At 41.6% G+C, this 16316-nt stretch overlaps 1 pseudogene; it reads right to left on the bottom strand.

The window, feature by feature from the left end:
• Positions 1-11765: 11765 nt before the first annotated feature.
• LOC139185467 (52 kDa repressor of the inhibitor of the protein kinase-like) lies at positions 11766-14181 on the bottom strand (annotated as a pseudogene).
• Positions 14182-16316: the final 2135 nt, after the last annotated feature.

Raw genomic sequence — 16316 nt, 5'->3', positions numbered from 1 at the left:
AGGTACCTAACCTCTCAGAGCCACTGATCTCACAGTCATACTAATGAAGACTAATGACTTCATTAAAGGATTGTTGTGGGGATTAAATTTCCTAACTTTAAGGCATCAAAACACAGAGATGTTTAAGGAATGCTCTCTCCTGATTCCCTGACTTTATTTCTCTTTCCTGTCTTTCAACTTTAAGTTCAGTACTTTCTGCATAACTCTACCACATATTTCTTATATCTCTCTGCAACTTCAGTGGCACCTGGCTTCATGTCCTGTGCATGCCCCAACTCCTCTCCGGAGGCCAAAAGTAGTCTCAGAAGGATGGGGCAAAGGACTGGGTTAGTTCTGGCTGGTAGTTGCTGAGGGTTGCCTGAGGGTACCACAGTTAAGGTATAAGACCAAAGATCAGAAATGATGGAGCCAAAGCTGTTTTCAGGTAATGGAGGTGATGTAGATCCAGGAACAGGGGCAACTAGACCATCAAAAGGTTTAAAACAAGTACCAGACACTCATGATAAACACTTGTTATCATCACTAACAAAAGCATGATTTAGGAAATTCACTAGAAACCACCCATGTTACAACTTATATTTTTTGTTAGATCATAACTTCTATCAGTTTTTATCTTTAAAAGTTCAAGTCTTATATCCCGAACAGTAAAGGCATATTTTATGAAAGCCCCAAATTCACTTTTGACTGTTTCAAGGCTCATGTCTATCACATTCATCACATAGATTTACGTTGACTATAAAAATCCTTTCCATATATTTTAAGCAAGAATCAAAACAGAATATTGAAGCCATTTTTAACACATAGAACAGCAATTTCTTTGCTGAAGTCATATTTCCATTTGTCAAGAGCTGTTGTTCCATCGAGGGAAACAAGCATTATGTCCATGGCACTGACTGTCTCATAAAGAAAACATAGAGAAGGGAGCCCTCTTTTCCACAGCGACAAGACTAAGATTTGAATTAATCATTAAGTGAAGGATATTTATTTATGATTAACCAAACTTAGAGGATCATGTAGCAAATTTCCCAAAGAAAGTATTATCCTTCAGATATTCATTTGACATTTGATGTCTCCTGTATTCATGGTTTCAGAAGCAAATTTATGACTCCATGAATGGGCAAATTATCCTTCAGCTACATGGCTATGATTTATAAACAACAACAAAAAAATACCAATTTATTTCCTTAGTGGATTTCAGAGACAAGTTAAATGTTTAAAATAATTTTTTATACCTGTGGCGGATTCATTTTGATATTTGGCAAAACTAATACAATTATGTAAAGTTTAAAAATAAAATAAAATTAAAAAAATAATAATTTTTTAAGGTGGTGAAACAATGAAAGGCATTATTGCTAGTTATATATTTTTAAAGGTAAGATACTCAGCTCCACTCAGCATAACTGCATGTTGCGTGGCCAGTGGCCACCACTGTTGTCAATTTGTTGCAAATCCATTTGGCTGCTTGACTGTCCCCCGATGCTGTGGACCACTGCTCATGGCATTGTTGAACCACTCAGATGTGTCTGTATCAGAGTGATGACTGAGTCCCGTGGTGCCTAACAAAGGCTTAGATCAGGGGGAAGGACTGGAGGAAGATGTTCATAACAGTGTACAGATCACAAGACAATCATACACAAAAGTTTCACTTAATTAGTATTAATAAGAGTAGCTAATATTTGCTGAGTGCATACTGAATGCCAGGCACTGGGTATTACTTGACTGAGTTCTCACAGAAACCCTATCAGTTAACCTACAGCCATAAAGCAACAGCCCCTGCTCCCGTCTAGCCCTCACAAACTGAGGGTTCCCCACAGGTAGTACTGACTGGGAGGAAGAACTAAAGAACTAAAGAGTTTGGCTAGAATGGACTGCAGAGGCTCTAGCTTCCCAAGAAGCTACCTGGGAGGGGTTGGGGTGGGAGTTGAGTAATACAATCCAGAAGTGTAGGGGAGTTCTGTCTGGGGATGGATAAAACATAGCCCGTGAGAGACAGCAGATGAATGGAGTCAGCACTGCTCCCTCCTTCTCCTGTGTTATGGGCTGTTCTGAGAAATAATGGCTTCATAAGTGCTCGCTCCCTGGAGACACGATGCCATGGTCAAGCAGCCAGCTTTGCAGTGAAGCTATGGCCATCTTGGTAACACATCCTTTATATTGTTTTCACTTTTTCCCCAGCTCACTTCTTTTTTCTCTTACACTTTCTTCCTTAGAATTCCACCCATCAACAAAACTTCAGTACATAATCTTCTGCTTCAAGCTTTGTTTTCTTAGGACTCTATGTTAAAAAGCACTGATACTAGAACTATTTTGTTTATTTAAAAAAATCATTTGGTCACACCACATGGCACATGGGATCTTAGTTCCTGACCAGGGATCAAACCTGTGCCCCCTGCGTTGGGAGCAGGGAGTCTTAACCACCGCCCTGCCAGAGACGTCCAGTGGCACTTCAGAGAATCAGTGGGAACAGGATGACTTTGGTAAGCCTCACACGTGAAATGACATGCGTGAGGACTTCCACTATTTGGGGAGGAGTTTGGGGCCAAGGTGTCAGGGATGGGGAGCAAGAGAAAAATGAGGTAACAACAAGCTTATACATCAGCTAGAACCGATGATCAAGTTTTGAGCTTCTTTAGAAAGGTGTGGTTTTAGAAAAGAAAGTTCCATATTCGTGAAAAACTTTAAGAGACTGTATTCCAGAACTGAGGGGGAAATGTAGCTGTAGAGCTGAAGAACAGGTTACTCTTTCTGTCCCTTTCTTCTCTGCCTCTGTGTAGTCTTTGGACCCCAAAGACCACCATTGGAAGTCTAAGTGATCACCATCAATAATGACTGCATCATTGGAAGGACATTTGCACAGAGGATACTGGGAGGGGAAGTGATAGCCAAGGGTCTAAAGAAGGCGTTGTTGATGGAGCAAGAGAACTTGACTACTCTGGAGTTCTGCTTCTGTATCTCTAAATCCCAGGCAGTGTGGAGTAGAGGAAATAAACCCAGACTTTAGTTAGGTGACCTGGGACTTTAAATCCTAACTCTGCCACCTGCCGGTGACATCGGTTTTGTCCATAAGAAAATTGTGGTGATAATACCTCCCCCGCAAGGTGGCTATGAGGATAAGGAGTAACATCCCATCTTTGCAGTGCCTGGGAGAAGGTGCTGAAGAAGAGGTAACTTATTTTTTCCTGTTTTAACATTCGCTTAGATATACAAGCATCATTTCAAAGCTGAGTTTTGTTTCTTCCCAAAGCAGTTCCTCCTCCAGACCTGTCTCTTTCCATCAGTAGCTCTGTCATTCTTCCAGACATCCAGACTAAACATCTGTCGTACTGGATTTCTCCTCATTCTTCATCTGCCTATTTGTAACCAGTCACAAGATCTTACCCTTTTTCTTTCCTTCTACCATCCTTGTCTTAGATCTCAGGATTTCCTACCAGGACAATTGCTGTTGTCTTCTTAGTTCAGTTCAGTTCAGTTGCTCAGTCATGTCCAACTCTTTGCGACCCCATGGACTGCAGCATGCCAGGCCTCCCTGTCCATCACCAACTCCCAGAGCTTGCTCAAACTCATGTCCATCTTCAACTCCCGGAACTTGCTCAAACTCATGTCCATCTTCAACTCCCGGAGCTTGCTAAAACTTCATGTCCATCATGTTGTCTTCTGGCTGGTCTCAAATACCATTTTCCTATGGCCACTTCTTTGTGCTACAGTCTTCAGGGATCCTTGTTATCTATGGAATGAAGTCTGAATTCTTATATTTATTAAAACCTTTCACAATATGGTCATATGGTTGCCTGATTGAGCAAATAAAAATACAAGGTGCCCAGTTTTTAGGTGAACAATCAATATGAGGGGTTAAAGTACATGCCATATTGGGGATGTATTTATACTAATAAGACTTTTTTGCTGTTTATCTGAAATTTAAAAGAAATCAGTTCAGTTCAGTCACTCAATGGTGTCTGACTCTGCGACCCCATGGACTGCAGCATGCCAGGCTTCCCTGTTCATCACCAACTCCAGGAGCTTGCTCAAACTCATGTCCATTGAGTCCGTGATGCCATCCAACCATCTCATCCTCTGTCGTCCCCTTCTCCTCCTGCCTTCAATCTTTCTCAGCATCAGGGCCTTTTCCAATGAGTCAGTTCTTCACATCAGGTGGCCAAAGTATTGGAGTTTCAGCTTCAGCATCAGTCCTTCCAATGAATATTCAGGACTGATTTCCTTTAGGAATGACTGGTTTGATCTTCTTGCGGTCCAAGGGACTCTCAAGTTCAAAAGCATTCTTCGGCTGTCAGCCTTCTTAATGGTCCAACTCTCACATCCATACATGACTACTAGAAAAACCATAGTTTTGACTATACAGACCTTTGTCAGGAAAGTAATGTCTCTGCTTTTCAGTATGCTGTCTAGTTTGTCATAGCTTTTCTTCAAAAGAAATATATCGGTGGCTGCACCAGGTTTTAGTTGGGGCATGTGGGACCTAGTTCCCTGACTAGGAATTGAACCTGGGCCCCCTGCATTGGGAACTTGGAGTCTTAGCCACTGGGCCACCAGGGAGGTCCTGAGCTAGATATATATATATATATATATATATATATATATATATATATATATATAATTTTTTTTTTTTTTTAATGAGAGAACATCTGCCATTCTCTTTCAAACCCCAACCCTCAATCTTCTCTTTCATTTCACTTGCTTTCCTCCCCAGCATGGAGGCAGTGAGGTGGAGGCATGGTGGGGGTGAGTGGCATGGAGGCGACGTGGCGGCTGTCCTGCACCCTGGGACACACACACCAAAGGGGAGAGGAAGGCACTGTGCAGAGCACTTTGGTGTTGTGCCTACTGGTGTCCAAGAGCAAGGTGAGGAGGCAAATAACAGGCTGGGAGGCTGTTTACATCGAGCAAATAAGAAAGCTGATTGAGCAAATAATATATTTGGGATTATGAGAGCCAGATTTCTCACCATTGGAGAAGGAAACATGGAAAGAGGCAAGGTTCAAAAGAACCCTGAGGTGTTGTATTGGTGTTGGAAGTGTTGGTATGAATTCATAGAAACACACCTACTTACATTCATAGACTTTCCAGCTCTGTCCTCTGAAAAAAATCTGGAAGCAGTGATGCCCTAGTAGCAGCAATAAGCACATCTAGTAGCCAGATCTTGCTTTCCAAGTACCATCCTTCTCTAACATACCAGGAGTCCTTGAGAAAATGGCTGATTCCAGGGGTGGGGCAGGGAATATACAAGATGGTACTGAATCATGAGAGAATATGAAGTGTTTGTATTTGATATCGCTAGAGTAGAGGTCAATGTGAAATTTGTGCATGTGTATATGTGTATGAGATAGTCATGAAGCATAGTTTTAGCTCTTTTATTTAGGCTGTTGATCTATTTTGAATTAATTTTTGTGATATTTTATGAAGTAGGAGTGTGGGTATTATCCAGTGGTCCCAGCATTATTTATGAAAGAAATTATTCTTTCCTTGTTGAATCATCTTGGCATCTTGTTGAAAATCTTTTGACCATAGATGTATGGGTTTATTTCTGGACTCTCAGTTATATCGTTGGTCTATTTATCTATCCTTATGCCAGGACCACACTGTTTTAGGTTAGGTGGCGCTAGTGGTAAAGACCCCACCTGCCAGTGCAGGAGATAGAGACGCAGGTTGGATCCTAGGTCAGGAAGATCCCCTGGAGAAGGAAATGGCAACCCACTCCAGGATTCTTGCCTGGAGAATCCCATGGTCAGAGGAGCCTGGCAGGCTACAGTCCATGGGGTCGCACAGAATCAGACATGACTGAAGAGACTTAGGAGATAGCCATATAGTAAGTTTGGAAATTGGGAGTGAGACCTCCAACTTTGTTCTTCTTTCTCAATATTGTTTTGGCTGATCAAGGCTCCTTGCATTTCCCTATGAATTTTAGAAGATTGGCTTTTCCATTTCTTTAAACAATTTCTGTTGTTGGTTTTTTTTTTCCTTTTCTTCCCTCATTTTGTTGCACTCTGGATAAAAAATAAGATTGCTGTAGGCTCACCCAACTTATTTTTTATTTCACTTCTGCTGTTCTTAAAATGTGTAATTAAGTAAGTTTTCAGGTTTAGTTATTAAAAGTTTTTTCATCTATTCCATGTCAAAATGTGTATTTCTTATCATATAAATAATTCCATAAATTTTGCCTCTTCCATGAAGCCTTCCCAAATTGATTATTGGGAGGAAAAAAAAATTCCCTCTCTTCTTTTATTTTTTCCCTCTCTTCTCCTAATACATTTGGACATGAGAATCCTAAGTTGTTCTTCCTTCAGAATTATTCCCAAATATGTTCACTCTTGATTTAATGAAAATGTACTAAAAATCATAGAATTTAGAGTTGGAAGGGACCTTAGGAATATAATGCAGATTCCTAGTTAAATGGAGTTGAATGAATGCTATTCATTTATCTCTGGTACCTATCCCAAGTCTTCTAAAAGCACCGTAAGTTAAAAATGTATAAACCCACAGGACAAAGAACCTGGGTAAGCAGATGACAACAACCACATTTTGTGGATACTGACTTAGCAGAGTAATGATCCCCTAAGCTATTAGTGGAGGAAGCCATAGTAAACCAATTTTCTAATTAATTATTTTCATTATTTAGATTTAAGATGTAAAAGCTTTGGTTGTGCTGGGTCTTCATTCTTGCACTCAGGTTTTCTCTAGGTGTGGCGAGTGGGGGCTGCTGTTCGTTGTGGATCGCAGGCTCTAGAGCATGGGCTCAGTAGTTGTGGAACATGCTTTGCTGCTCTGCGGCATGTGGATCTTCCCAGACCAGGGGTTGAATCTGTGTCCTCTCATTGGTAGGTGGACTCTTACAACCAGGGAAGTTTCACAAGCCAATTTTTAGAACCCCTAGGAAAGATTAGGTGGTGGCAGTACCAGATGTCCCTGAAAGAGAGAGTGTGAGTGAAACAAACAAAAAGCATAGCTAGTACAGGAATACCGTACTGAAAATGGGAACTAAGTTAATGTCAGTGTTAGATGGTGATGTCTCAGCCCACTTCTGCAATGCAACTCTGAGAACGCTGGCAACCAGGCCTGCTCCACACTCTCCGTGACCCACAGGCGACTGGATAATTCCTCAGTGGGAAAACTTTTGAGCCCAAGAGGGGCAAAACCCTGCAATCCTATATGATCAGCCTACACTGATGAACCCAGCCTCCTACCCTGCCTTGCCCCGCTCCTGGTCTCCTTGCTCCTCATATACAGCCCAGGCTCACCCTCAGTCAAGGAAAGCCCCAGTGTGAATGACAGACACCAAAAGAAACCCAGAAGGCGTTAAGGCCACGAAGCTCGCAGGAAAACTTGTTTTAAAAAATTCTATTATCTGTCCTTGCAGATATCTTGTCCCCTCAAAGAAAAAAGACTTTAAAAAGAGCTTTCAGAAGAAGAAAGACTCTTATAAATTGAAAATACTGTGGTAGAAGTGAAAAATTCAACAGAAAGGAAGGAAAATAAGATAGAGACCCCTGATAACTGAAACCATCTGTACCCACACAGCTTACTGTTTACAGTAAGTATTTATTTTTGGTTTCATTCTACTCATTACAAGTATAACTTTATAATTACAGGGAACTTTTTCAGGAGGCAATGAAAAATATAAATAGTATTGTTTATTCCAGGAGTTTCCTCTCCGCAAACCCATGTAAATGCTGAGCTAACCTATAGATAGCATCAAGCAACAGTTTACTCCTCTAGACTCTTTGAAACCTGCATCTCAAAACCTCCTAGCTGGGACGCCCCACCCTAAACTGTTAACCCTTGTCCAATCCTAATCAAGCCCTGGCATCGATGGACCTGCCTTAAACCAGATTGCAAAATTTCAGGAATACCTCAGGGGGCTAAGACTCCATCAAGTTTGTGCTCTCCCTTCCTTCAGTAAGGATAAACTCAGCTTTGTCAAAGGTGGTTTTGGGAGACATTTTGCTAGAGCCAAACACATCACCTCTAAAAAAAATTAGTACAAAAGAAAAAAGAGAAAGGATGGAAATGGGATGAAAAGGATAAGAAAGTTAAAAGCCAGTTCAAGAGATCCAACATCCAAATTATGAGAAATCTCAAAAGAGAAAATGATGGGGAGAAAAATAGCAAAGAAATAATTTAAGAAAATGCCCTAGAAATGAAGCATGTACATTTCCAGAATAGAAGGTATGATGGATCAAAGGAATTTTATTCCAAAGTTAGAACCATTGTTAAATTTCAGAAAAGGAGACAATCAGAAAATGAAGGTGGGGTAGTTGCTTGCTTGCAGATTAATACTATTGCCACCAGATGGCAGTAGTGTCTCTAAAGGTTTAAGAGTTGTATTTTTTTTTTCCTTCATAAACTATCATCTCTTTCCACAGCATTAGAAAGAGGAAGGCTTAGTTTGGAGTCTTTCAGAACTGTGATTTCTTTATAAAAGACTCTGCTATAAGGTTACCATACAATCAGCCTGAAGGAAGAAAAAATCTCAATTCTCATTGAGGAATGGCTCATGTGGCTCTGAAGGGGAAGAAAGACCCTTAAGAGAATGGATTCCAAGCCTTACTTGTCTGTGTGGACAGGAGACTTCTGTCTATGCACGGATTACAAAGCATTCATTTATTCTCAAGTTTTATTGATGCCTACTCTATGCCAGGTACTGAGGTAGGCACCAGGAATACCACAGTTTTTAAAAAAACAAAACAAAACAGATCGGGTCTTTGTCTTCATAGAGCTTACATTCTGAGGGGAGAAATATCCAATAAACAATTCAAGTTAAATCACATATGTATCTGAGGAATTTGACAGAGGTCAGGGTATAAGTAAGCACAGCAGCTAGGAAGCTATTGCAGTTGTCTGGGTGGGAGATACCGGTCACTTGGGTTGTGGTGATGGTAGGAGACAGAAAAGTAAATGAGTTTAAGATATATTGGAGGGTAGAGTTGACAGGACTTGGTCATGGTCTGGACTTGGCCACGTGTCAATGTGTGGCTTGGCTGGGTGGATGGGTTGCCATTTTCTCAGGTGGAGAAAGTGTGGAGAGAAAGAGGTTTTGGAGGAGGGGATGGTGGTTAGAATCAAGAATTCATTGAGGAATATTTGTTAGATTAGTCGTTCTCCTCAGGCATTCAGGTTCTGGTGGATGTCCCTGATCTAGGCTAGGATGGGCTTTGCTCTGATTCCTGCCCAATGGAATGGCTTGGTCTGGCATATTTGCTCACAGTTGGCATGCATTAAGTTAAAAATTGCTCTAACTCAGTCCCCCATGGAGCAAGAGCAAAATCAGCTGAAATTTGCAGTGGTTTTTTTTCTCCCCCGCCATGAGTTAGGCATTTGCGTTAAAAGAGAACAGGCCAGAGCATCTTTTAGATTTTACTTTTTGTACTCTGTTCAGAAATGGTGTGCAATCTCAAAGACAACCAGCATCTAGAAAATGCAAGGCAAGTTGTTTTGCTGGGTCCTTGAGCTAGTATGTACAGGTAAGTTCCCGAGTGTGATTATGGGATTTCAGAGGTGAAAAATTCTTCCTTTGACTCTGAGGATAGAGACCTTTGTCTTATTTGTCCCCAGCATAGTGCCTGATACATATGTATTCAGTAAATACGTGTTGAATTGAAGCCACTCCATCTGGATTTTTTCCTGAGCCTCTGAACCCTAGTTGAACTCGCCACAGGACTTGAAATAGCTCAGATTATTTGTTTCCCAAAAAGCTATTACATGGGAGGAGGTGCATCTCCAGACTCATTATGGCTTAGGACCACATCACCAGGTGTTAGGAAAAGACATATTCTCCTTCTTTGTTCCTATAACCTCCCTCCATGGGAATATTTTGCCATCATCAATGCAGTGTTAAGACAGAATTTTAAAATCAACTTAGCCCTGACCATCAGTGTTTTCATTTGTAACCTGGAGGTTGAGTAGTTCTGTACTGTGTGCAGAGTCAGAGGTTACCTCGGTTACCTTCTCTGATTCACGCTTTGCACCTTTGTTTTTTGTTTTGTTTTTAGTATTTATTTATTTATTTGTGGCTGCATTAGGTCTCAGTTTCGGCACAAGGGCTCTTCATTGTGGTGTGCGGGCTCAGTAGGTGTGGCTCAAAGGCTTAGTTGCCCTCTGGCATGGGAGATCTTAGTTCCTTGACCAGGGTTCGAATCATGTCCCTTGCGTTGCAAAGTGGATTCCTAACCACTGGGCCACCAGGGAAGTCGGTGCTTTCATACAGTTTAGAACAGTGCTTTTTAGACTTGTGAACGTGAAGGAGCAGCCTAGGACAGCTTTAGCTCCCCTCACCAATTTGCAGAAAACCTACAACCCCCTCCAGAATCATAATTCATATGTAAAAACAAAAAACGTTTATAAATTATACATAAGATCATCCTCAGAAAACACATGTTGTTTTTACTGTTATGTAACTTGCATTCATGGAGAAGGCAGTGGCAACCCACTCCAGTACTCTTGCCTGGAAAATCCCATGGACGGAGGAGCCTGGTAGGCTGCAGTCCACAGGGTCGCTAAGAGTCAGACACGACTGAGCGACTTCACTTTCACTTTTCACTTTCATGCATTGGAGAAGGAAATGGCAACCCACTCCAGTGTTCTTGCCTGGAGAATCCCAAGGACTGTGGAGCTTGGTGGGCTGCCATCTATAGGGTCACACAGAGTCAGACACGACTGAAGCGACTTAGCTGCAGCAACAGCAGCAGCAATTTGCATTTGAAGTTAAAAACAGTGTGATAACTACCCAGAGGGCTTGGCTTCCCTTAGACAAATTGTTTAGCTTCACTTCAGGCCAGGTTGCTACCCACAAGTGTCTCCCAGCTAAAAAATCTGACACTCCCACTGCCTAAAGATTTGTTAACAACTGTTGTTAAAGAGCAGGCGCCACTGCTGGCAGAGGAGTAGCATTCCCCTGAAAGCTGAGTCTCTCGCCCCTGGTCTTTCCTTCTCTCCCACCCATTAGATTATGTTGTTTCTGTGGTGTGGCCTGTATTCTGGATTTTCAGGAGTCTGTCCTTATTTCTCTTTCCTTGTGTGATCCTTGTTTTCCTGATCCAAAGCTTTCTATGTAATAAACTTTTGTGGGAAATGACATGTGACATGTCTAAAGTCCTGTGAAAAATCCCCCTTGAACGTCTGCCTGAGGTGATCAGTAAGGGAAAAGTGATGCTATGTCTAGAAGGCAGACTATGTTGTAAGTTCTTTTAAAGCAACGCAGATACAGGATATTTAAACGAAGTGAAATTCTGGGACACTTTTTGTAGAGTAAGTTTTCATTCAAAGCATTTGGGGACAGTAGTCTGGAAATATTGGTGAAGAATCTGCCTGCAGTGTAGGAGACCCGGGTTCGATCCCTGGGTTGGGAAGTTCCCCTGGAGAAGGAAATGGCAACCCACTCCAGTATCCTTGCCTGGAAAATCTCATGGACACAGGAGCCTAGTGGGCTGCGGTCCATGGGGTCGCAAAGAGTTGGGCACGACTGAGCGACTAACAGTCTGGAAATATCATACTTATGCTTACAGCTCAGTCTAAATAATAAAATGTGTAAAGTAGTTTTTCCATGTATTGTTGTTGTTGTTTAGTCACTAAGTCACTTCTAACTCTTTGAGACTCCATGGACTATAGCCTGCCAGGCTCTCCTGGTCATGGAATTTTCCAGGCAAGAATACTGGAGTGTGTTGCCATTTCCTACTCCAGGGAAACTTCCCAACCCAGGGATCAAACCTAGGTCTCCTGAGTCTCCTGCATTGGCAGGCAGATTCTTTACCACTGTACTATCTGAGGTCTGTGGAATTTCCAAGAAGTTTCATCCAAGTGTTAAGTTTGGTTATCAAATTTATGGCTTCCTCAAACCAAAATCCATACTAAGTTTTAACATTTTCCATCACCTCATTAGTGAATGCAATGCCGCAGTCATCCTGCTAACTGCAAAGAAAACATCAAAGATTTGCCCTCTGGAGATTTTCTCCAAAGACTCTTGAAAATGATAGGACTTTTTAAAAAAGGTTAAGATACGACACTTCAAAGGACAACAGTGATAAATATGAAATGAAAATCTGTTGATATACTGCAAGGACAAATGGTCGGCCAGCTAGACTGTTATTTCATCTCAAATTTGTATCACCATGGATACCATCTAAACATAAAACAAGTGCTTGCGGGAGATCTATTAAAATTTCAAAAGCATAATGCTTATCTGTCCACTGAGAAAATGATAAATTTCCTTCAGGTCATTACCCTTCTCATTATTCTGAGAAGAAACAGAAATTACATCATCAAATTCTGAAATAGTTATGGTAATTGATGGATAAAAGAACAAACTTCCTCAGTTGTTTTCAGTGCAACAGGTATGCCCATAACAGACACTGATCTTGCCAACCAAGTGCATAAGGCATAGGAGGCATAGCGTGTGCAGATAGCTTAGGGATGGTGGTGGTGGTTTAGTTGCTAAGTCATGTCCGACTCTTGTGACCCCATGGACTGTAGCCTGCCAGGCTCCCCTGTCCACAGGGATTCTCCAGGCAAAAATACTGGAGTGAGTTGCCATTTCCTTCTCCAGGGGATCTTCCCAACCCAGGAATCGAACGCAGGTCTTCTGCATTGCAGGCAGATTCTTTACTGACTGAGCTACAAGGGAAGCCCCAAAATACTTCCCTACAAGTCTTGAGGCAACAGTGTTCATTTCTGAAGAAAATCTACTGGACACAACGTCTGACTGGCCATGACTGTGCTCCAAATTTAGTCCTACTTCTTAGTTATTCCAGTGTGAAATTATACAGCTGGCATTCCTGTGTCAGTTTCATGAGGAAGGAAGCCTACAGGTTCTTCTCTTGAGGATGAAATTTATCAGCATAGCTCACCAGCATGGTGTTCTTCCTCTGATGTGTTCACACATCATCATGATTATGAGTCTCTTACTTCCCCAAGGGTTTCTTTTTAGCAGCTGACTCTGCTGTTTCTCCACAGAACATGTTAACTGGTGTCACCTTCTTAGGACCTTCTCACTGCCTTCTCACCAGGATTTGTCTTGCACTTCAGCAATGTTTGAGATTCATCAAAAGCAAAGAGAATTTATAGGAGTTGTCAGCCTCATGTCCATCTAGAGGTAGGTTTTGTTTTGTATATAAGAATTGAAATTTCAGTGCAAGCTATTATGTTTAAAATAAGGGTATATTGTACAGCAAAAGGGAATATAACCATTATGTTGTAATAAGTTTAAATGGAATCTACCCTATAAAAATATTGAAAGTGTTTTACACCTGAAACTAATATTGTAAATCAACAATGGTAATGTGGTGATGTTGCTCAATTGTGTCTGACTCTAGCCCACCAGGCTCCTCTGTCTATTGAAATTCTCTAAGTTACTATTCCCTTCTCCAGGGGATCTTCCTCACCCAGGGTTCAAATCCAGATCTCCTGCATCACAGGTGGATTCTTTACCATCTGAGCTACCAGGGAGGCCCTCAAAATCAACTACATTTCAACTTTAAAAAAATTTCTTTTAAAGAAATGTCAAAGGTTTTTAAGTGTTTCCATTCTCGTCAACAGTTAAAGATAAAATGTCTTCATTTAGTTCATCTCCTTCCTTTGTGCTGGGTCTGAGCATTGCTGTTTGTGTCCTTATATTTTTGTTCCCGTTCAGAAGTTTTACTGATTTTGGTTTTGGCTTTTTTGTTGTCTATTTGGTTTTGATGTTTCAGAGTCCCGATTTCATCTTCACTCAATTCTTTTGTTTTCTGTTAGGCAGATTGTTCAGATGACTGGTGAGATAAAGATACACTGTAATGACTATTTCTTCAAAGCATAGAGGTCTCCAAGTGTTTGGCACATAGCTGATGCTTTTGATGCTTTATCTTCTAAGTTTTATCTTCTTAGGTCTGCTCTCCTACACTTTTTCACCTGATCTGCATCTGGCCAGGTCCTCCAGGGAATATGAAGAAGACCATTACTGACTTTTCCTCATGCAGTGGGGGTCATTAAAGAGCTCGGTATCCTCACCTTGCATGTCTGGCTTCCCCCTTTCTGTCTCCTCAGGGCAGCCTGAGGAGTAAGTGGGGTGGGGGGAGAGTCAGCCTAACTTGAATTCCATGCCCAAACTATCAATTAAATGTGAGAGTAGAAAAAGACTATTTTTAGGTATGCAAACATTCCTCCTAAAACTTAACCTCTCTTACATCCTGAGGTAGGCATGCTTCTAAACTGCCCCTCGATAATTTTGCCTCTGTGTGTGGGGTGGACCTAATAGTTTGCTTCTGATAAGTAGAACATGGCAAAAGTAATGGATGTCACTTCCAAGATTAGGTTACAAAAGACTGACTTGCTTATGTTGGCATTCTCTCTTGCTTGCTGTGATGAAATCAATTCACTGTAATTTAAATGTGACTACTAGCATAGTTCATACTACTTAATGTTAGAAAGCTTTTCTAGTATAGACTAGCATCATAAATTTTAAGTATTACTTACAAAGAATCTAGGAAAAAAGTGGAAACAGTGGCAGATTTTATTTTCCTGGGCTCCAGAATCACTGTGGACAGTGATTGCAGCAATGAAATTTAAAAAAACGCTTGCTTCTTGGAAGAAAAGCTATGAAAACCTAGACAGCATATTAAACAACAGACATCACTTTGCCAACAAAGGTCCGTATAGTCAAAGCTATGGTTTTTCCACTAGTTATATATGGATGTGAAAGATGGACCATAAAGAAGGCTGAACGTCGAAGAATTGATGCTTTTGAATTGTGGTGTTGGAGAAGACTCTTGAGAGTCCCTTGGACTTCAAGGAGATCCAATCAGTAAGTCCTAAAGGGAATCAACCTTACATATTCATTGGAAGGACTGATGCAGAAGCTTCAATACTTTGGCCACCTGATCAGAAGAGCTGACTCATTGGAAAAGACCCTGATGTTGGGAAAGATTGAAGGCAGAAGGAGAAGGGGACGACAGAGGATGAGATGTTTGGACGGCATCACTGACTCAATGGTGAGTTTGAGCAAAGTCCCGGAGATAGAGAAGGACAGGGAAGCCTGGTGTGCTGCCATCCGTGGGGTCACAAAAATTTGGACATGACTGAGCAACTGAACAACAACAAAGTATCTGAAACTGCAACAGTGTCAAGCACTGATTCTTAGCCTTCCACATGGGCTCTTATACTTTTTCAGTTAATCTATCCTCATTATTTATTGGTGCACAACAAACTGCCTTCGAACCTAGTCACATAAAAACAACAACAGTTTTATTATCCTTATGGAATTCAGATGGTATGGTGGGGATGTTTTATCTCTGCTCCACGATGTCCAAAACCTCTGCAGAGAAGACTCAAAGGTTGAGGGGGGTTTGAAAGGCTGGAAACTGGAATCATGTGGAGGCTTCCTCATGCTCATGCTGGCACCTGGATGACATGAAGCACCTGTGTGGGTCCTCTCTTTCTGATGCGGGCTTCTCCCAGGATAGTGGCCAAGTTCCAAGAGGAAGCTGAGTGTTCCAGGAGACACAGGTAGAATCTCTGTGGCCTTTTATGACTTCACCTCAGCAATCATAGAGCTTCCCTTGTGGCTCAGTGATAAAGAATCAGCCTGCAATGCAGGTGACTTGGATTTAATCCCTGGGTCAGGAAGACCCCCTGGAGAAGGGAATGGCAAACTCAAGGTAGCATTCTTTCCTGGAGAAGCCCATGGACAGAGGAGCCTGGGGGGCTGTAGTCCATGGGGTTGGAAAAGAGTCGGACATGACTGAGCAGCTAACACTGTTACTTTCAGCAGTCACAGAGCATCACTTCTTCCATACTCTATTGATGGCAGGGATCAGCAAATTATGGCTTGATGCTAAATCCAGCCTGCCACCTGTCTCTATAAAAAAGGTATCATTGGAACACAGCCATGTCCATTTGTTTACATACCTTCTATGGCTGCTTTCATGCTCTGATGCAGAGTTTAGTAGTTGCAACAGAAACCATATGGTCTGCAAAGCCTAAAATATTTACTATCTGGTCCTTAAAGAAAAGGTTTGTTGAGTCCTGCTTTATTGGTTAAACCAATCACTAACCTTTCTGTGTCAAGGGGAGGGAATAGACCCTGCTCTTGGAGGGAGGTGTGTCAAAGAAGGTTCAGCCATTTAAAAAATCACCATGGCACCTGCTTACCTCTTGGATTTTTAAAAGATTATTTATTTATTTATTTATTTTTGGCTGAGTCTTTGTTGCTGCGTGTGGTTTCTCTTGTTGAAGCAAGTGAGGGCCACTCTTCTTTGAGGCATGCGGGCTTCTCATTGCAGTGGTTTCTCATGTTGCAGAGCATAGGCTCCAGAGCGTGGGCTCAGTAGTTGTGGCAC

Source organism: Bos indicus, chromosome 10, assembly GCF_029378745.1.
Source record: "Bos indicus isolate NIAB-ARS_2022 breed Sahiwal x Tharparkar chromosome 10, NIAB-ARS_B.indTharparkar_mat_pri_1.0, whole genome shotgun sequence".
Taxonomy (NCBI): Eukaryota; Metazoa; Chordata; class Mammalia; order Artiodactyla; family Bovidae; genus Bos; species Bos indicus.
The sequence above is the reverse complement of the archived record's forward strand: the minus strand, read 5'-3'. Positions and strand labels throughout refer to the sequence as shown.